The sequence below is a fragment of the Erythranthe guttata genome, chromosome 3 (genome assembly GCF_056151865.1).
Source record: "Erythranthe guttata isolate IM_541 chromosome 3, IM_541, whole genome shotgun sequence".
Lineage (NCBI taxonomy): Eukaryota > Viridiplantae > Streptophyta > Magnoliopsida > Lamiales > Phrymaceae > Erythranthe > Erythranthe guttata.
The window spans coordinates 3,097,325-3,118,964 of NC_142535.1; the positions used below are offsets into that span (position 1 = coordinate 3,097,325).

The 21,640-nt window shown below is 36.6% G+C and overlaps 1 long non-coding RNA gene across 1 annotated transcript; it reads left to right on the top strand.

Moving 5' to 3' along the window:
- Nucleotides 1-7,458: 7,458 nt before the first annotated feature.
- LOC148771534 (uncharacterized) lies at nt 7,459-21,257 on the top strand. Its single transcript, XR_016030220.1, has 3 exons — nt 7,459-9,323; nt 20,336-20,700; nt 20,810-21,257. It is a non-coding gene; the product is annotated as an uncharacterized LOC148771534 (long non-coding RNA).
- Nucleotides 21,258-21,640: the final 383 nt, after the last annotated feature.

Below are 21,640 nucleotides of genomic sequence, written 5' to 3' on the forward strand. Positions count from 1 at the left end.
GATGGAAAATCGCGTGGCGGCATGCATCAAAGGAAGATATTATAAAGTCGCTAATCTGCATGAGTAATGCTGACTCGTACGAACTGGAAGACGACTTTCCTTCATCGGATAATTGACTGATTAGGTAAGTTTCACCATCTAACAACCCTAATGGGTGAATCTTTTTCTTCCTTTTTATGTATAATATTTCCATGGTTTGTTTATTCGGAGTCGTTTCATTTAACGAACATTAATTCGAAAAACCTCGTATCTGATTAATATACATTATTTTGATTTATATTAGGTTTATTCGCAATATTTGCGCTTTCGTTTCATCCTTCTAGGTTGCCTCATACATCAAGCATAGCGCAAGTCGTGGTTCAAATTATGTGTCACCCTTTCGAATTATTTGAATCACTTTCTCCTTTTACTCAAGTTGAAAGCAAATCAAATCAAATTAGATTTCTTAACTTCTTAATAAATAATTTGTAACCACTGCATATATATATATATATATATATATATATATATATATATATATATATATATATATATATATATATATATATATATATATATATATATATATATATATATATATATATATATATATATATATATATGCAGTGGTTACAAATTATTTATTAAGAAGTTAAGAAATCTAATTTGAATATATATATATATTTCTTTAAATGTAATTTGAATTGATTTATAACATAAATACATGGCTCCAACTTTTAAAATCAAAAAAATATTGTTTTAATTTAAAATATAATATAAATTCTTAACCGGTATTTGTAATTCCCATTAGCGATATTTATTTTTTTTTAGTAATGATTGATTCTTTTTGTAATTACTAATTAAGCTGAGTTTGAAGGATATAATATATATATATATAATTCACTCTTAAATTTATTTTTATTTTATTATTTCTATCTCAAAAAAGAAAATTGCAATTAGCAGGGATTATTAATTCGAATATTTGATTGGAAGATACCAAAAATGAAAAGAGAAAAAAAGAAAAAGGAAAAGAAAGAAGAGCCCGTTGTACTCTTCTATTAGAGTCCCACCTCTCTTCATCTTCCCCACTTGAACAAAATCTTTAGAGCTAATTGCAAATACCATCTCTGTGAAATCTCTAATTGTCAAATACCCCATGTTAAAAAAAAATTCTCTCATACCCCTCTGTGTAATACTTTTCGAAGCTCACCGCACTCATTATTATTTTAATGATTGACCGAAGGTAAAAAGACAAGTATACCCCTAAGCAGTATAACATAAAATTAAATTAATTTAAGAGGCAAAATTGGAATTTTGTTAAACTTTTAAAACTTAATTTGGGGGACTAAATTGCAATTTTCCACAACCCATTCCCCTTTCTGCAATTTTGCCCGGCCGCAGCCCCAAATCCCCACTCTTCCTCTCAATTTCCAACCATACTTGTCATTCACCGTCGCCGCCCACCACGCACCACCTCATCCATCAATTGTTTGGGCTTCCTCAAGCTCCGAATTTTTTGGTGGCGGCGTAGAAGGTCGCGGCTTGATCGATTTTGTCGATTTCTGATAAAGGAGATTGCGTTTTTGCAGGTGTTAAAATGGTGGCGGATCCGGCGGGTTTGTTGTTGAAGTAAGAGTGAGAATTGGAGTGGGGATGGGCCGAGGTTTGGACTCGCTTCTCCCAATTGAGGGCGCCCCATTTCGCGGCGGAGGTGCAGTGATGTGCAGCAGTGGGGACAATGGAGAATGAAGAAGAGGGAAGGAAAAGGAGCTTGAGGACATTTTTGATATTTCACAGTCAAAAAATTAAGAAAAAATCGCAGTAGTAGCACGTGAGAGACACGATTTAGGCATATAAGCGTGCATAGAGACACACACATAATGGCAACTCTCTTGCCCATAGCTTAGCTCATAGGCATGTTGATGATTCATTTTTTAATTTAATTTTGTTTTTTAACAAAAATAATGACTTCTATTTTCTTTTTTAAATTCAAATTATATAAAGAGCATGTTGATGATTAATTTTTTAATTTAATTTTGTTTTTTAACAAAAATAATGACTTCTATTTTATTTTTAAATTCAAATTATATAAAGTAATAAATATAAAACATAATATTTCACTCGATGGAAGGGTCGAACCTCCGACCTTATAGTTAAGGACCACACGCTCTAATCAACTGAGCTATTCCAGCAATTTTATTATACTGATCAACTAAGTAAATTGATGCATACTTATTAGTACATGAACCATGGGCATTTTAACCTACTCCAATATTTCCAATTTCAACTTCAAGCAAACAAAAAAAAATCTTTTTTTTTAGGAAGAATAAAAGTTTTGTTAGGCAGATTGTGCCAATTCTTGAAGAAGGATAACTCTCTCGTTACATACTAAACCAAATATAGTGGCAACAGGCAAGAAAATGCACCAAATGATTACCACTAGTTCAAATGCGTGTCAAATGATTACCACTACGCTTAACAAAGGAAAATTCTCATGACACCAATGAACTTGCAATATGCCAAACAATCTTCTATGAAGTCAGCAAAAAATATGTAGTACGTTATATCGTATATATATATGTATGTGTATGTGAATATATGTATATATAATATATGCATGCATGTGTTAGAAAAATGCACTTGTATGTAAAATACATAGGGCACGTATGCACACACTAGTCTAGATTAGGGTGTTTTAAAATTGAGAAAATTAGAGAAAACACCCTCATCTAGGAAAATGAGTTAAGGAAACACCTACTCTAAAAAATAATTAGAGAAAACCCCCTTACCTAATACCCTACCCAAATGCTATTTTAATAGTTTCCAAATCACCCTTATTAATACTAAATCTCATTTTCACGTTTCAAAACCCTAACACATTTCATTTGCAGTTCTTTCTTCTCCTCTTCTAATCTTTTCTTCTCGACTTGAATTCGCAGGAAAAACAAGGCGTCGTCGGAGAAGGATATCAGAAAGCGACTCTGGAAGAATGTTTGACGGCGACCGACGGCGGTGGTGCTGGAAGAACGTTTGTCGCCGCCCCCCGCCGCCGCGTGAAGGGTGGTGACAGATCTGTAGTTGGCGGCGGTGGTTTCCATCGACGACGCTGAAGATGATGACTGCCAATCGTCGTTGAGGACGCTGTGGGCAGTGGCGAATCCAGGATTTTTGCCAAGGGTGTTCGAAATTAAAAATATTTAAAAAAATATATAATGGTTGAGTAAAGTTTACGGGGTCTCTGGGGCAGCGCCCCCGATTTTTTTTTTTTAATATTATATACATGAAACAATAAAAATATGTAATAACTTCTAATTGAAAAAGATTATTTGCAAATTTTTGGATAATTTAGGAAATATTTAAACAAAAAATTGATGAAAATATTAAAGGAGCAGGAAATAAATTAAAGTTGTAAAGCAAAACAAGTATTTTATTAATGGATGTTGATTTTTTGAAATAAAAAAATACCCACATAGTTGGAAATTTAGAAAATAGCTAAGATGAAGAATTTTAGAATAATTAAGAAAATGTTTATAGAGTAAAATTTGCGAAAATGATGGAGGGATAAAAAAAAATTAAAGTTGCAAAGAGCAAAATATATATTTCATTAGAAAATTTTGAAAATGTAAAAAACAACTGAAATATTTATATGTAATAGGATAAAAGTCAATTTCGAAAGTCAAACTCTAGTTAATACATATATAAAGAAAAATTAAAAATTAAAAGGCATAGGCAGGATAGTTAAAAATTAATCTGATTAATACAATTAAAAAGGCATAGGGAGGCAGCGCAGGGTGTCGAACTCGGCACCTCTACAAAATGGGGAAAGCATTCCACCAGTTCAACTACAGCATCACATCTAACATATTTACATTTACTGTTTTATTATATCTAAATATATAGGAAATATTTTTTTTTTTTAAATCAAGGGTGTGCAGCTGCACACCCTTGCACCATACTAGATACGCCACAGCCTGTGGGTCAGTGGGTGTGGTGTGGTGATGATGGGGTGGCGGGGGTGGAGCTCTGGCCGCGACGACGAGGTTTCGGCTCGACGATATGAAGACCCCGTCAAACAAGCTGTTGCCGACGCGGTTTGTTTTCTTAAACCGATTGATTTGTTTTTATTTTAAATTCATCATCTCCATTAAAATTTGATTTTGAATTCTCTGCAACAAAAATTTTTGTGGAGTAGAAATCGACGGAGTAATTAATTACTGTTTGTTTTATTAAATTTTATCTGTCGAAGAAATCATGTTTCCCAAACAACACGCATACTACTTGATATCCATCATCAATTTGTTGGAGTCTTATTCCTGTTTTGGGCCACTGATCATCTTCTACAGTAGCATTTTCTACAACAACATGAATAGTGTTAGAATCTAATTGGATTCTAATAAACAAGGGATGAGTAAAGACTTGTGCAACAAGTCCTATGTACCGTGACACAAAAGGGAAGTCTCCTTGTTTACTTAAATTCTTTAATTTGTCATTAATTGTTTCTTTTATATAGAAAACTATTTTATTAATCAAAAAGAGTTTTTGTACACCAAGACTATCCAATAGTCCTTGTGCGTATCATTTTTCAAGAAGGAAAAGATTTCCTTGATTATCTTTTATATTTTATTGTCATTAATTGGTTGTTTGTTTACATGGGAATTCCCATTAAATTAGGATGACAATATTTTAATAAGGCATGGACTTTTATTCCATATCTTTTAACAAGATAATTCCTTCTACGTCTCTAACCTAGTAAAACCTAATACAGGAGTGTTCCTAAACTATAAAAGAAGAAGCAGGAACATAATACGGTGTGTGCGTTTTTTTTTAAGAGAAGCCGATCTCTCTCTTCTTGGTTGCTGTTGCACGCCTTTTGTTGGAGAAGAAAAATTATATTTTTCTGCTCTTATTTTTGCTGCACCTGGAGGTCTTTTGATCGAGAGAAGAGTTCAGAGAAATTATTTTTTCCTCTCGTTTTTATTGCTCCATCGTGATACGTGATTTTCATAGAAAATATATCGGCTTCAAGGCTTTGTGGTGAAGACACCAAGATTCAACGAGTATCACAAGTTTGCTTCTTCTATACAAAAAGAAGATCGGTTCTTCGGGAGAGGGGCTTAAACAGATCTCGGGAGGAGATCGATCCGCCAACTGAGGGATTCAGCGTTGAAGGGAGTTCAACCGTGCGGAGCAAGGGACGTGCTGCAAATTGAAGATTTATAATTCAGCGTAGTATACGAGAACGGCGTCAACAAAGAGGGAGTCTTTGTATTTTGATTAAGTCCTATTATTGTATTCGTAAAACTAAAAATTAGTAAATTTTATTTGCAGGTCCTCGTGGATGTAGGGTACAGTTGTATCCGAACCACATTAAAATTTGTGTCTCGTTTATTACTGTTTTTTACGAACTGCTTCACGAAATTTTGCAACACTTCACGCAACAGTAACGAAAAACTGAATCTGACACAAATAATTTAATATCTGCACGAAATAAATTTTAACAATTGGCATCAAGAGCCTGTCACTAGATATACTTAGTGAGATTTTGGGATTTAATTATTTTTTATTTTTTTGTGCAGACATGAATAATCAACGTGAAGGCGCATTCCTACCACCTCTCTTGGGTGAATTAAACTACTCTGATTGGAAAATAAGAATGAAGATGTTCATCAAATCTATTGATGAATGGGCCTGGCGCGCGATTCTAATTGATTGGACACCTCCTACCTCAATGAACGAGTCACACGAAATCATTCAAACGCCAAAAGAGAAGTGGAGTGATGAAGAAGTACGTAGAGCAGATTATAATTCCAAGGCAACGAATGCTATCCTAAGTTGTATTGATGACGATCAATTCAAAATGATATCAATGTGCAAATCAGCAAAGGAGGCATGGGATGTTCTACAAGAGGCCTACGAAGGAACTACTCAGATAAGCGAGTGCAAAGAGAATGTCGTTGAAACTGTTGCATCAGTTGGACAGACAGTTCAGACAGAACTTAGGTATGATAAGTTGCACTCAATACCTGATAAAAGATTAACTCCGTTAAATCTTGCAGGTGGTGATGGGGATTCGGAATACAACAGCGATGATGACGTGTCAACCTTGGAAGAAATAAAGAAATGCTATGAAAGGATGTACGAAAAATTTCTTCAGGTATGCGAGTCAAATAAATTCTTAGAAAAAGAGAAGCTTGTCCTAATTGAGGAAAACAAAGTATTGAAGGTACGAATTTCTACTCTTGAACAAAATGTTATTTCTTCTAGTAGAGAAATAGATAGCTTCAAGGCTAAATTTGCTCAAACCCAAGATGTTATTTCTAAGTTTAATACTGGTAGAGTAACTTTGAATGAAATTTTGACAAAAATCAGCCAAACTACTGTCGTATAGGTATAGGGGGTAACCAGCTATCTACTGGTGCAGCGAAACAGAAAGAAAATCCTAAAAGAAAAATCAATTTTGTTAAGCAATCCACTGTTTCACAGCCTGTTGCGACAGTTGCACCAACACAGCCATTTCAAAGAAAAGTTTTTGTTCCTACCTGTCATTTTTGTCATGTTCCTGGTCATATACGACCCAGGTGTTTTAAGTACTTGAAAATGGTTAAACGAATAATGGCCCGCTCACCACTTTCCGCTAAAATTGATCACACTTTTGTGTCGTCTCAAAAACCCAAGATAAAGGTTGATTTAGTGAATAAAACTCAACAAAAAATCTGGGTAAAGAAGTCTGATCTTAATTGTTTATCTGCCATTACTTCTTTAAACTCATGTGATGATAGTACTAACTGTTCCAACAGTTCTGGTGACAAAGCTAGTTTGGGGAATAAAAAAACTTGGTAATCTGAATTGTGATAATTTGTATGTGAAAAATAAGTTTATGAATCCAATTCAGCATTCGAAAACTAAGCTTACTGATATTTGTCATAGTTTCATAAGGGACTTGGTTGAAAAGGGGGTTGTCTCAATTGATTATGCTGCAACGGAGAATGAATTAACTGATGCTTTTGCAAAAACCCTTGATGCACAGAGATTTGATTCCTTGCAAAAATCGCTGGGAATTTATGTTGTTTAATCTGATGCAGTTGCATGAACTGTTGCAACAGTCTGTGTGTCCAGACTTGCAACTTTTAGTGGTAGGACACTGCATATGTTTTTGCATCTCATATAGGACCTGCATTAAGCATATTGCATATGATTGAGACAAATGTGAATTTGATACTTTGTGTTCTTCTAAACTTTGTGGGGGTAGAACTTCACCAATTCCCAAAATGATTACTTAAAAGGCTCCAACTTATTTATTTCTCTGAATAGTCTTGTCATGGTTGGATGTTTTTATAGGGAAAAACTGCCTCTTTTAATGAGTGAAAGCTACTCTTGAACTACTGCTACTAATATATATATATCTACAACCATTTGGTCAGTGAATAGTTCGAAGCCTTTTTGAGTCGAGTCAGTAAATCACGTGGCCGAAAGCTCGCTACACGGCTCAATTAGAAAGCCCAGGGGACTACACATTGCACGTCCAATATAAATTATACATATGGTCAGTGAATAGTTCGAAGCCTAGTTGAGTCGAGCCAGTAAACCACTTGACCGAACACTCACTACAAGGCTCAATTAGAAAGCCCAGGGGACTACACATTGCACGACCACCATAATCTCGTTCCTTTTAATTGCTCTATTTTTCATGAGAAAAAGCTACCATTAGACGTGTGTGTACGCTACCTAATAAGAGCATCTTTGTGTTTGACTTGGGATTATTAAGTTTATTGGTTGCATTGGCAGTCGGATTTTTGGGGATTGCGCTTATCGTGAATGTGAAGATAAATCCCATATGTTTTGTTTGTCCATGCAGTATCCTATTCACATCTGTCTCTTCACTCATGTTTATTTCTCATGTTTACTTCTTGTCTTGCATTAGGCATTATTAAAAAAAAAAAAAAAAAAAAAAAAAAAAAGAGAGAGAGAGACGGGATTTTTGTTTATGTGCCGGTTAAATTTGATTTTTGTTGCAGCCGGATCTATTGATTTTACTCCTCGCATTTCCACGTCTCATATGAAGTTTGGCAAACTCAGTAGTCTTTGTTATTTAATGTTGGATTTGATATCATTATCCTTTGATTTTCGAATTGCAATTATCGTGTGGTATTGAGTTTATGAGTTTGTGATTTTGTGTGCACGTCATGTATGGTGATTCTTCTTACTTACTTTCAAAATTCTCTCTACGTTTGATCTTTTTGTTAAGTGTTTGAACAGCTTGCTCGAATCATCAAGATCTTTTTGTAAAGTGTTTGAACATCTACGTGCACCATGTTGAGTTGTCTATGCATGGTGATTGCCCAGAAAGGGGGAGAAAAGAACAGTCAGCGATGGCATGAACACAGGGAGAGTTCCGACAACTGTTGCGACAGTGCATCAGACAGTTGCTGGAACAGTGCAGGAATGCAGGGGGAGTTCAGACAACAGTTGAGACAATGCATCATACAGTTGTTGGAATAGTGCATAAATACATGACAAATAAGGAGGAATTCATTGTAAAGGGAAGTTGATTCTGCTATATTGCATATTTTTAATTGTTCTTTGCTTAAGTGAACAACTGTACACTATATGCTGAACTGTTTGATAAACTGTTGCAACAGTTTATATTTGCAGATGTTATTTTGAATTTGCTGACCCTTGTTCATGCATGTATCATATATTTAGGGGGAGTAAATGTTATGACCAATCCATGCCAAAGGGGGAGAGTGTTAGAATCTCGGTGGGATTCTAAGTCCACAACACCAAGTGGAATTCTATGGAGATGTTTATTGTCATTAATTGGTTTAGGTCTTCACAAGAATATAAAAGGAGGAGCTATAATGCCGACGTTATTTGCTGAGTCTTTTATCACGTGGGTGATTTACCACGTCGCCCTCCAAGTCTACAAAGCCAAGTAAGCAAAGGGGAAGAATGAAGTCATTTACAAGGGGAGCTGCCTAAGGATCATTCACAGTGGAAGACACACATGCAGGGGGAGCTGACTCCGTTGTGAACCACCTGCCGAAGCCACTACTGTGGGAACAGTTGCTGAAACTGTGGCACTTGCTATTGCAGCAGTTCATGCCACTCTTGTTGCTGAAAGAGATTATGATGATGAGCTGTTCCTTTGATGCTGAGGATGATCTTTAGTTTTATTGTTTCCTTATATCCTCTATTGTTTCATTTTCAGGCAATTTACTCAAGGGGAGAAAATGTTAGAATCAATCAATGACAAAGGGGGAGATTGTTAGAATCTAATTGGATTCTAATAAACAAGGGATGAGTAAAGACTTGTGCAACAAGTCCTATGTACCGTGACACAAAATGTAACACCCCGCATTTTCGGTAAAACAATTTTTACCACCTTTATGTGCATATTTGTGAAATTAGAATTTATAATAATTCTTGCATGATTAGTATTTATGTGAATTAGGTGATTATGTGAATTATGTGCTTAGGAAATATTTCGAAATAGTATGTCGAAATAAATTATTTTTCATAAACTAGGATTTTATTCTTGCATGTAATTTAAATGAGCATTTCATCATATTTATGCATGCACAAAATTTTAGAAAATAAATTTTTTTATTATGCATTTTAGGATTTTTAATTAATGTCGAAAATTTGAAAATCCTCCCCACATTTCTTGAATTTTCGGACACCTCACACACACACATGATTTTTAAATTTTGCATATTAATTGGTAGAAAAACATACATTAGTGTGGTTGTACTTTGAGCATAGAAAGAAATACCCAAGCCTAGTTCCCTACTTTATAGACTAGGCATGCTTTTCACTCCACTTTAAGTAAGACCAAAGGTCTTTCTTCTTCTCCCTCCTTCCTCTTCATTTCGGCAGCCACACCACCACCACCATAGCCACCATTTTCTCAAGCTTGAACCACCCAAGAACCACCACCACTTCAATTTTCGAAAATTGCAAAATCACCCCCAACCCACCTAAAGATTTAATTGCCAAGAAGCCCCTCCTCAATACTTACCCATTAAGGTTGCAAGCCTCCCCACTCTATAAATAGAACCCATTACCAAGTGTTTTCTCATCTCCCCACTACAATCCTAAGAAATCTCTCTTCTCTTCTTTCTTCTTCCATTTTCGAAATTAGTAGTAGAAGAAGCTCAAAATATTTTCTTCAAGAGATTCTTGAATTTGAATGTAAGAGCTTCATCTCCTCTCTTATTCGAAAATTTCCTCTCTTCCTTCTTCATATTGTTTTGTAATCTAATTCTTTATCTCTTCTTGTATTAGAGAGAAAAGAGCTAACAAATCCTTCCCCTAAAGAGTATAGGTGAGAATTCTTGAATTCTTGCTCAAACCTACAACACCACTAGTATTTTCGGTTTTTATGTGATTTATTTGTTGATTCTTGCATATTATTTGATTATATGGTTTAGATGATGATTGCATGTTAGTGTTTTGAAAAGATAACTTTGTTCTTGAAGTTCTATGATTTTTCGAAAATTGGGGAAAAATGTTTTAAATGGCTTATTTGGCTTAATTAGTGCCTTGCATGTGTTGATCTAGTATTTGATTGTTGATTTCTTAAAAAGAAAATGAATTTTTGGCCTAGCCATGAAACTTTCGAATTTTTGGGAAAAAAATGTTTTAAATAGCTTATTTGGTTTAATTAGTGCCTTGCATGTGTTGATCTAGTGTTTGATTGTTGAATTTTGGAAAGAAAATGAATTTTTGGCCTAGCCATGAAACTTTCGAAAATTTGGGGAAAAATGTTTTAAATGGCTTATTTGGTTTAATTAGTGCCTTGCATGTGTTGATCTAGTGTTTGATTGTTGATTTGTGAAAAGAAAATGAATTTTTGACTTAACTAAGGAACTTCGAAATTTTTAGGTAAAATGCTTAAAATTGCTTATGTGGTTTATTTTGTGTTTTGCATGTGTTGATCTTGTGTTGATTGTTGTTTTAAGGCCTTGCATGTTAAGGTTGGTGATTGATTGTCGATCCAAGGTCTTGCATGTTAAGATCTAGTGATTGATGGTTGATCTAAAGTCTTGCATGTTAAGATCTAGTGTTTTCTATGAAAAATGGTTAAGAACTAAGGATTTGTGCTAATTTGATTTAAAATACTCTTGCATGTGAAGATCTAGTGTATTTGCTTGAATAAATATAAAGATGGAAGTCTTGAATTTTATTCTTGTAAAAATGCTAGATCTAGTGAACTTTGATGTTAGATTGTTTTTGCATGTTAAGATTTCGGTTATTTCTATGTTAGTATGACTAAATGATTTTGTGAAACTTTATGTGTATTTTCTATGTGCTCCTATGTGCTCTTGCTTGCTTATGTGAATCATTGGGTGTGAAGATGAGAGAAAGGTAAGTAGAAAGGGTGCATGGGTGGGTGCATTAAGTGTCATGAATTTAAAAAAAAAAAGATAAAGCTATGTTGGAAAGTCTTTCGAGGTTACGGTAAATTTCTCGGGTACGGCGAGCCGGTACCGTAGGGCCTAGGGGTGGTTTGATCCCACGTAGTTAGTCATGGTTCGAATTATATGGGGTTATTTACCGGTAACTTAGATTGACTCTTCCGAGGGATTCCCGACAATTTTTCATGTCATGCATGTTGCATTATGGTGTTGTTGATATAGGGGGGAAATCTCACTCTACGGTCTTGGGATCGTAGGGTTATAAAGGTGGGAAATTCCTTCTATAATCTTCAATACGTGTCATGGCATAGGGTTATAAAGGTGGAAATTATCTCACTCTATGCGTGTGGCAATTATGTGAATGAAGAACGCCGACGAAAAAGGGAAGTATATGATTGTTTTACTTCATGTTGTATGTTCATGTATAAGATATATGTATGTATATATATGTATAGATATATGTATACTCTATGTGCTATGTGTATTCGATATTACTTCAAGATTCTCATTGAGTCCTCAAAGACTCATATAGGTGTTGTATGTTTGTAGGTATACCCGATTTAGGGCCCGAGGAGTGAAGTTGGGGATCGAGCTCGAGAATCGGAAGGAGATCGTATGGAGGGGTTGTGGATAGTGTTGGCTCTTAATCTAGTTATGTGGTTTTATTCGTATAATATGCTTATAAAAACTTTTGATACGGTTTTAGGTATTTTCTACCGTTCGCTTCCTCCGATCGGTGGAAATTATTAAAAGACGATATGTGTAATAGTAATTAGGATTACCCTATTTTGGATAATTAATCGGTAATCCGTAGTCTTTTGTAAGCGAAAGCAAATTTTCACTATTTAAATGCATGCATGCTTTCGGCTAGTGATTTCTTCATGTTTTGTCTCCATGTTCTAAAATTATTTTCATATAGGTTCTCTTCTTAGAAAATCATGAAATTTTAGGAGTCTCTGCATCTCTCTGTCCGCATCAGTTTGATAGGTCTTGTGCATGATTTGGGTAAGTATTCATTTAGTTATGATTTAATTCTCACTACTGCATTGAAACAAGGTCATTCGGGTGTTTTCTGGTATAACTGGAGTTTTACTCACTCAAATGCCTTGTTTCCACTTGGAAAATGTTTTAAACTTATTTTTCTGCCTTGGGGTAAAACTTGGTAGTTTTTGGGTCAGTGAGGAATTTATTGTGAATTTTCAAAACCCCCTCCCCTGTTTTGGATTTTAAACCGAGTGACTGTGCTATTTTATTTATTTCTCCTAAATGGCCATGCATATTTCAAAACTGTTTTTACTGAGTGATCCAGACCCGGTTTAGATGTTATGGTATTAATTTGGGGTCATTTGCATGAGTAGATTAAGAGGAATTAATTTTTAAAGCTTCTGCATTGAATCTGTCCGCATTTGCATTAAGTCCATCATGCCTAGTTACTTTCTAGTCTTGCATTTAGCATGCATTGGTGTTAATTGATCGATTAGGGTTTAGCAAGCTGTGCCCTCTCTCCCTCTGATTTAAAAAGAAAAAAAAATTTCACGTAAATTTATATCCACAAAAATCATGTTTTCAAAAGTCTTCCGCTGAGATTACATATAATAAGGGTAATCGAGAGAGGGGTGTCACAGCATGGGTGGTATCAGAGCAACGATCCCGGAAACCTCCATACGACCTAATGATCTTCACGATTCTCAAAGCACGACTCCAACTGAACACTCGGGCAGGTATATGTTTTATGTGAATTTTATGTGAATTTTATGGCTAATGTGAATCGTTTGTATATGTTTAAGTATTAAGATGTCTGGAGCAAGAACTCGAGCTCAAAATGCCGCTAACGATCCTCACAATCAATCTCGTACCATCCAAGACCTCACCGCCCTCGTCCGAGAACAAAATGAACAAATCAACCGCCTTGTTAACCTTCAAAACCGAAATCCTCCTCCCACTCCCCAACCTAGAAATACAGCCCCACAAGCCACCTACGAGCGATTTTTGAAAATGCATCCTACCGAATTCCACGGCGGCCCTAGTCCAACTGTTGCCGAAGAATGGATCAAATCCCTCGAAGTTATTTTCGAGTACATGGTGATGAACGATAGCGACCGAATCCATTGCGCACTATTCTTGTTGAAAAACGAAGCCCGAAATTGGTGGGAAGGCGCAAAGAGTGGAATCGATCTAGCTAATACCACTTGGGAAGCTTTCAAAGTTCTTTTCTTCGAAAAGTACTTTTCCAAAACTGTTCGAGCACAAAAGCTTAAGGAGTTTCTCGAACTCAAACAAGGAAACCTAACCGTTGCCGAATTCACACGCCGTTTCGAGCAAGGAAGCCTCTACGCACCTTTCATATCCAAAGACGACACCGAAAAGATGAATCACTACCTAAGAGGCCTCAACCCGATAATCAAGCGCGACGTTCGACTAACCTGCGCCTCTACTTTCCGAGGAGTAGTGGACAAAGCCTTGGAAGCCGAACAAGACGAGATGGAAATACGACAATGGACACCTCCTCACGATGCCTCTTCTCGACCATGGAAGAAACCAAACCTCAACAACGCCAAAGGAAAGCAACCGATCAACCGAGCAACCGTGACCCCGAGCAACAAGCCCTTTTGCCCTAAATGCAAGCGAGAACACTCAGGCGATTGTGTTGCCGGAACCAACCACTGTTTTCGATGCAAGAAGCCCGGACACATGGTCCGAGACTGCCCTATCGCCCCGAGACAAGTGCCGGGACGAGTATTCGCCATGACAAGAGACCAAGCCGAAGCTGACCCGTCAATGATCGCAGGTACCGTTAATGTGTATAATAATTTTGTGTATGCCCTCATCGACTCCGGATCAACTCACTCATTCATCTCAAGTACCCTCGTTGCCGAACTCCGCCTAGTCCGTAGCCAAGCCGATGCCTTGTTTAGCATACTTATTCCTTCCAGTGATGAACTTAAATCAAATTTCATCATCAAAGATTGCCCTATTCAGATTCATAACCAAACCCTAGCCTCCGATCTAATCATCCTACCCGTTAAACATTTCGAAATAATCCTCGGAATGGATTGGTTATCAAAATTCGACGCTCAAATTAATTGCGCTCACAAAACCGTTCGTTTCTCCTTACCGAATGGAAGTTCTCTCGAATTCCGAAGCTCGTACAATCCGTCGATTTCTTTCATTTCCGCCATTAAAGCGAGCAAACTTATTCAAAAAGGGCACCTATGCCATTTGGTCGACATAGTGGAAGCTCTCAACGAAGATAAAGCCGACATTTCCAAAGTGCCAATCGTTTGCGATTTTCCCGATGTCTTTCCCGAAGATCTCCCCGGTCTTCCGCCCGATCGTGAAATCGAATTCGAAATTAATTTGATCCCCGGTTCCGCTCCTATCTCGAAGGCACCTTATCGCATGGCACCGTTAGAGCTAAAGGAACTCAAGGACCAAATTCAAGATCTTATCGACAAGAAGTTCATCCGCCCTAGTTTTTCCCCATGGGGTGCTCCGGTACTCTTCGTGAAAAAGAAAGACGGAAGCCTCCGAATGTGTATCGACTACCGAGAACTCAACAAGGTCACCGTCAAAAACAAGTATCCATTGCCACGAATTGACGACCTTTTCGATCAACTTCAAGGCTCCACGGTCTATTCCAAAATCGACCTTCGTTCCGGATATCATCAATTGAAGATCAAGAAGGAAGATATTCCGAAAACCGCGTTTCGGACTCGCTACGGCCATTACGAATTTGTAGTGATGTCGTTTGGTCTAACCAATGCCCCCGCCGCTTTCATGGATCTCATGAATCGAATCTTCCGCAGATATCTCGATCAATTTGTGATCGTATTCATCGACGATATCTTGGTGTATTCAAGAAATGATGAAGAACATCGGAATCATTTGGAAATGGTGCTCCAAACTCTCCGAGAGAACCAACTCTATGCGAAGTTTTCCAAATGTGAGTTTTGGTTAAGACAAGTCCACTTTCTTGGTCACGTAATTTCCAAGGAAGGCATAGCCGTTGATCCAAGCAAAATTGAAGCCGTGTGTAATTGGTCAATCCCTCGTAATGTCGGAGAAATCCGAAGTTTCCTCGGCCTCGCAGGCTACTACTGACGGTTCGTTCCAAACTTTTCCAAGATAGCCGCTCCACTCTCTCGTTTGACCCGAAAGGAAGTCAAGTATCAATGGACTCCCGAATGCGAGTCTAGTTTCCAAGAACTCAAGAAGCGATTAACCTCGGCACCAATCCTCGCTCTACCAGACAAAACCGGAAACTATGTGGTCTATAGTGACGCCTCCAAGCACGGGCTCGGAGCCGTCCTAATGCAAAACGGGAATGTAATTGCCTATGCCTCTAGACAATTAAAAGACTACGAGAAGAATTACCCGACGCACGACTTGGAACTCGCGGCAGTCGTGTTCGCTCTCAAAATTTGGAGACATTACCTTTACGGCGAAAAATGTTCGATCTTCACCGACCACAAAAGTCTCAAGTACTTCTTTACTCAAAAAGAGCTCAATATGAGGCAAAGAAGATGGCTTGAATTAGTCAAGGACTATGATTGCGAAATCCTTTACCATCCCGGTAAAGCCAACGTTGTCGCCGACGCTCTTAGCCGAAAAATCCATGTCCGCCTTGATCATTAAACCGCCGCTCGAATCAACTATCAAGTCCGCTCAAGACCATGATGATCAACTTGTCAAAATCCGAGAAGGCTTAGCAACCGGTCAAAATCCAAATTTCTCAATAACCGACGGCAAAATCTTGAAATTTCAAGGAGAATTTGCATTCCGGCGAACAAAGAGATCAAAGGATTAATTCTCGACGAAGCTCACAAAACACCCTACTCTTGCCATCCGGGTGAAACTAAAATGTATCAAGACTTGAAGAAGTTGTTGGTGGCCAAGCCTATCGCCTCGCCCTACCGCCTCAACTATCCAAGATCCACAATGTCTTTCACGTCTCCATACTCCGAAAATATATTCCCAACCCTAACCACATCCTTGAAACCGAACCCCTTGATTTATCCCCGAACCTATCCTTTACCGAAGAACCCTCCCAAATATTAGACCGAAAAGTTAGGAAACTCCGAAACAAAGAAATTCGCCTAGCCAAAATCCTTTGGAAAAACCATTCTCCGGATGAGTCAACGTGGGAACTTGAGGATGAGATTGTGAGTTGTTATCCGGAACTAATTGAAAAAGGTACAAATTTTGGGGACAAAATTTTTTTAAGGGGGGAAGATTGTAACACCCCGCATTTTCGGTAAAACAATTTTTACCACCTTTATGTGCATATTTGTGAAATTAGAATTTATAATAATTCTTGCATGATTAGTATTTATGTGAATTAGGTGATTATGTGAATTATGTGCTTAGGAAATATTTCGAAATAGTATGTCGAAATAAATTATTTTTCATAAACTTGGATTTTATTCTTGCATGTAATTTAAATGAGCATTTCATCATATTTATGCATGCACAAAATTTTAGAAAATAAATTTTTTTATCATGCATTTTAGGATTTTTAATTAATGTCGAAAATTTGAAAATCCTCCCCACATTTCTTGAATTTTCGGACACCTCACACACACACATGATTTTTAAATTTTGCATATTAATTGGTAGAAAAACATACATTAGTGTGGTTGTACTTTGAGCATAGAAAGAAATACCCAAGCCTAGTTCCCTACTTTATAGACTAGGCATGCTTTTCACTCCACTTTAAGTAAGACCAAAGGTCTTTCTTCTTCTCCCTCCTTCCTCTTCATTTCGGCAGCCACACCACCACCACCATAGCCACCATTTTCTCAAGCTTGAACCACCCAAGAACCACCACCACTTCAATTTTCGAAAATTGCAAAATCACCCCCAACCCACCTAAAGATTTAATTGCCAAGAAGCCCCTCCTCAATACTTACCCATTAAGGTTGCAAGCCTCCCCACTCTATAAATAGAACCCATTACCAAGTGTTTTCTCATCTCCCCACTACAATCCTAAGAAATCTCTCTTCTCTTCTTTCTTCTTCCATTTTCGAAATTAGTAGTAGAAGAAGCTCAAAATATTTTCTTCAAGAGATTCTTGAATTTGAATGTAAGAGCTTCATCTCCTCTCTTATTCGAAAATTTCCTCTCTTCCTTCTTCATATTGTTTTGTAATCTAATTCTTTATCTCTTCTTGTATTAGAGAGAAAAGAGCTAACAAATCCTTCCCCTAAAGAGTATAGGTGAGAATTCTTGAATTCTTGCTCAAACCTACAACACCACTAGTATTTTCGGTTTTTATGTGATTTATTTGTTGATTCTTGCATATTATTTGATTATATGGTTTAGATGATGATTGCATGTTAGTGTTTTGAAAAGATAACTTTGTTCTTGAAGTTCTATGATTTTTCGAAAATTGGGGAAAAATGTTTTAAATGGCTTATTTGGCTTAATTAGTGCCTTGCATGTGTTGATCTAGTATTTGATTGTTGATTTCTTAAAAAGAAAATGAATTTTTGGCCTAGCCATGAAACTTTCGAATTTTTGGGAAAAAAATGTTTTAAATAGCTTATTTGGTTTAATTAGTGCCTTGCATGTGTTGATCTAGTGTTTGATTGTTGAATTTTGGAAAGAAAATGAATTTTTGGCCTAGCCATGAAACTTTCGAAAATTTGGGGAAAAATGTTTTAAATGGCTTATTTGGTTTAATTAGTGCCTTGCATGTGTTGATCTAGTGTTTGATTGTTGATTTGTGAAAAGAAAATGAATTTTTGACTTAACTAAGGAACTTCGAAATTTTTAGGTAAAATGCTTAAAATTGCTTATGTGGTTTATTTTGTGTTTTGCATGTGTTGATCTTGTGTTGATTGTTGTTTTAAGGCCTTGCATGTTAAGGTTGGTGATTGATTGTCGATCCAAGGTCTTGCATGTTAAGATCTAGTGATTGATGGTTGATCTAAAGTCTTGCATGTTAAGATCTAGTGTTTTCTATGAAAAATGGTTAAGAACTAAGGATTTGTGCTAATTTGATTTAAAATACTCTTGCATGTGAAGATCTAGTGTATTTGCTTGAATAAATGTAAAGATGGAAGTCTTGAATTTTATTCTTGTAAAAATGCTAGATCTAGTGAACTTTGATGTTAGATTGTTTTTGCATGTTAAGATTTCGGTTATTTCTATGTTAGTATGACTAAATGATTTTGTGAAACTTTATGTGTATTTTCTATGTGCTCCTATGTGCTCTTGCTTGCTTATGTGAATCATTGGGTGTGAAGATGAGAGAAAGGTAAGTAGAAAGGGTGCATGGGTGGGTGCATTAAGTGTCATGAATTTAAAAAAAAAAAAGATAAAGCTATGTTGGAAAGTCTTTCGAGGTTACGGTAAATTTCTCGGGTACGGCGAGCCGGTACCGTAGGGCCTAGGGGTGGTTTGATCCCACGTAGTTAGTCATGGTTCGAATTATATGGGGTTATTTACCGGTAACTTAGATTGACTCTTCCGAGGGATTCCCGACAATTTTTCATGTCATGCATGTTGCATTATGGTGTTGTTGATATAGGGGGGAAATCTCACTCTACGGTCTTGGGATCGTAGGGTTATAAAGGTGGGAAATTCCTTCTATAATCTTCAATACGTGTCATGGCATAGGGTTATAAAGGTGGGAATTATCTCACTCTATGCGTGTGGCAATTATGTGAATGAAGAACGCCGACGAAAAAGGGAAGTATATGATTGTTTTACTTCATGTTGTATGTTCATGTATAAGATATATGTATGTATATATATGTATAGATATATGTATACTCTATGTGCTATGTGTATTCGATATTACTTCAAGATTCTCATTGAGTCCTCAAAGACTCATATAGGTGTTGTATGTTTGTAGGTATACCCGATTTAGGGCCCGAGGAGTGAAGTTGGGGATCGAGCTCGAGAATCGGAAGGAGATCGTATGGAGGGGTTGTGGATAGTGTTGGCTCTTAATCTAGTTATGTGGTTTTATTCGTATAATATGCTTATAAAAACTTTTGATACGGTTTTAGGTATTTTCTACCGTTCGCTTCCTCCGATCGGTGGAAATTATTAAAAGACGATATGTGTAATAGTAATTAGGATTACCCTATTTTGGATAATTAATCGGTAATCCGTAGTCTTTTGTAAGCGAAAGCAAATTTTCACTATTTAAATGCATGCATGCTTTCGGCTAGTGATTTCTTCATGTTTTGTCTCCATGTTCTAAAATTATTTTCATATAGGTTCTCTTCTTAGAAAATCATGAAATTTTAGGAGTCTCTGCATCTCTCTGTCCGCATCAGTTTGATAGGTCTTGTGCATGATTTGGGTAAGTATTCATTTAGTTATGATTTAATTCTCACTACTGCATTGAAACAAGGTCATTCGGGTGTTTTCTGGTATAACTGGAGTTTTACTCACTCAAATGCCTTGTTTCTACTTGGAAAATGTTTTAAACTTATTGTTCTGCCTTGGGGTAAAACTTGGTAGTTTTTGGGTCAGTGAGGAATTTATTGTGAATTTTCAAAACCCCCTCCCCTGTTTTGGATTTTAAACCGAGTGACTGTGCTATTTTATTTATTTCTCCTAAATGGCCATGCATATTTCAAAACTGTTTTTACTGAGTGATCCAGACCCGGTTTAAATGTTATGGTATTAATTTGGGGTCATTTGCATGAGTAGATTAAGAGGAATTAATTTTTAAAGCTTCTGCATTGAATCTGTCCGCATTTGCATTAAGTCCATCATGCCTAGTTACTTTCTAGTCTTGCATTTAGCATGCATTGGTGTTAATTGATCGATTAGGGTTTAGCAAGTTGTGCCCTCTCTCCCTCTGATTTAAAAAGAAAAAAAAATTTCACGTAAATTTATATCCACAAAAATCATGTTTTCAAAAGTCTTCCGCTGAGATTACATATAATAAGGGTAATCGAGAGAGGGGTGTCACACAAAAGGGAAGTCTCCTTGTTTACTCAAATTCTTTAATTTGTCATTAATTGTTTCTTTTATATAGAAAACTATTTTATTAATCAAAAAGAGTTTTTGTACACCAAGACTATCCAATAGTCCTTGTGCGTATCATTTTTCAAGAAGGAAAAGATTTCCTTGATTATCTTTTATATTTTATTGTCATTAATTGGTTGTTTGTTTACATGGGAATTCCCATTAAATTAGGATGACAATATTTTAATAAGGCATGGACTTTTATTCCATATCTTTTAACAAGATAATTCCTTCTACGTCTCTAACCTAGTAAAACCTAATACAGGAGTGTTCCTAAACTATAAAAGAAGAAGCAGGAACATAATACGGTTTGTGCGTTTTTTTTTTAAGAGAAGCCGATCTCTCTCTTCTTGGTTGCTGTTGCACGCCTTTTGTTGGAGAAGAAAAATTATATTTTTCTGCTCTTATTTTTGCTGCACCTGGAGGTCTTTTGATCGAGAGAAGAGTTCAGAGAAATTATTTTTTCCTCTCGTTTTTATTGCTCCATCGTGATACGTGATTTTCATAGAAAATATATCGGCTTCAAGGCTTTGTGGTGAAGACACCAAGATTCAACGAGTATCACAAGTTTGCTTCTTCTATACAAAAAGAAGATCGGTTCTTCGGGAGAGGGGCTTAAACAGATCTCGGGAGGAGATCGATCCGCCGACTGAGGGATTCAGCGTTGAAGGGAGTTCAACCGTGCGGAGCAAGGGACGTGCTGCAAATTGAAGATTTATAATTCAGCGTAGTATACGAGAACGGCGTCAACAAAGAGGGAGTCTTTGTATTTTGATTAAGTCCTATTATTGTATTCGTAAAACAAAAAATTAGTAAATTTTATTTGCAGGTCCCCGTGAATGTAGGGTACAATTGTATCCGAACCACATTAAAATTTGTGTCTCGTTTATTACTGTTTTTTACGAACTGCTTCACGAACTGTTGCATCACTTCACGCAACAGTAACGAAAAACTGAATCTGACACAAATAATTTAATATCTGCACGAAATAAATTTTAACAAATAGTGTGTGTGGCGGCGGTGTGGTGACGATGGAGGGGCATATTTAGTGTTTTTTGGTGGATCGGGCGAATGACGGCGCATGTAGAGAAATTCGCGCAGGCTGGAATCTTAATCGACTATGTACATGTTCAATAGTTGATTAAGCTAATCGAATATGCTCTGGTAGTCGATTAAGGTTGATCAACTCCAGTTTTTTATTTTTTATTTTTTATTTTGGATTTTTTGTTTATTGATTCCAATTGTATAAATCAATT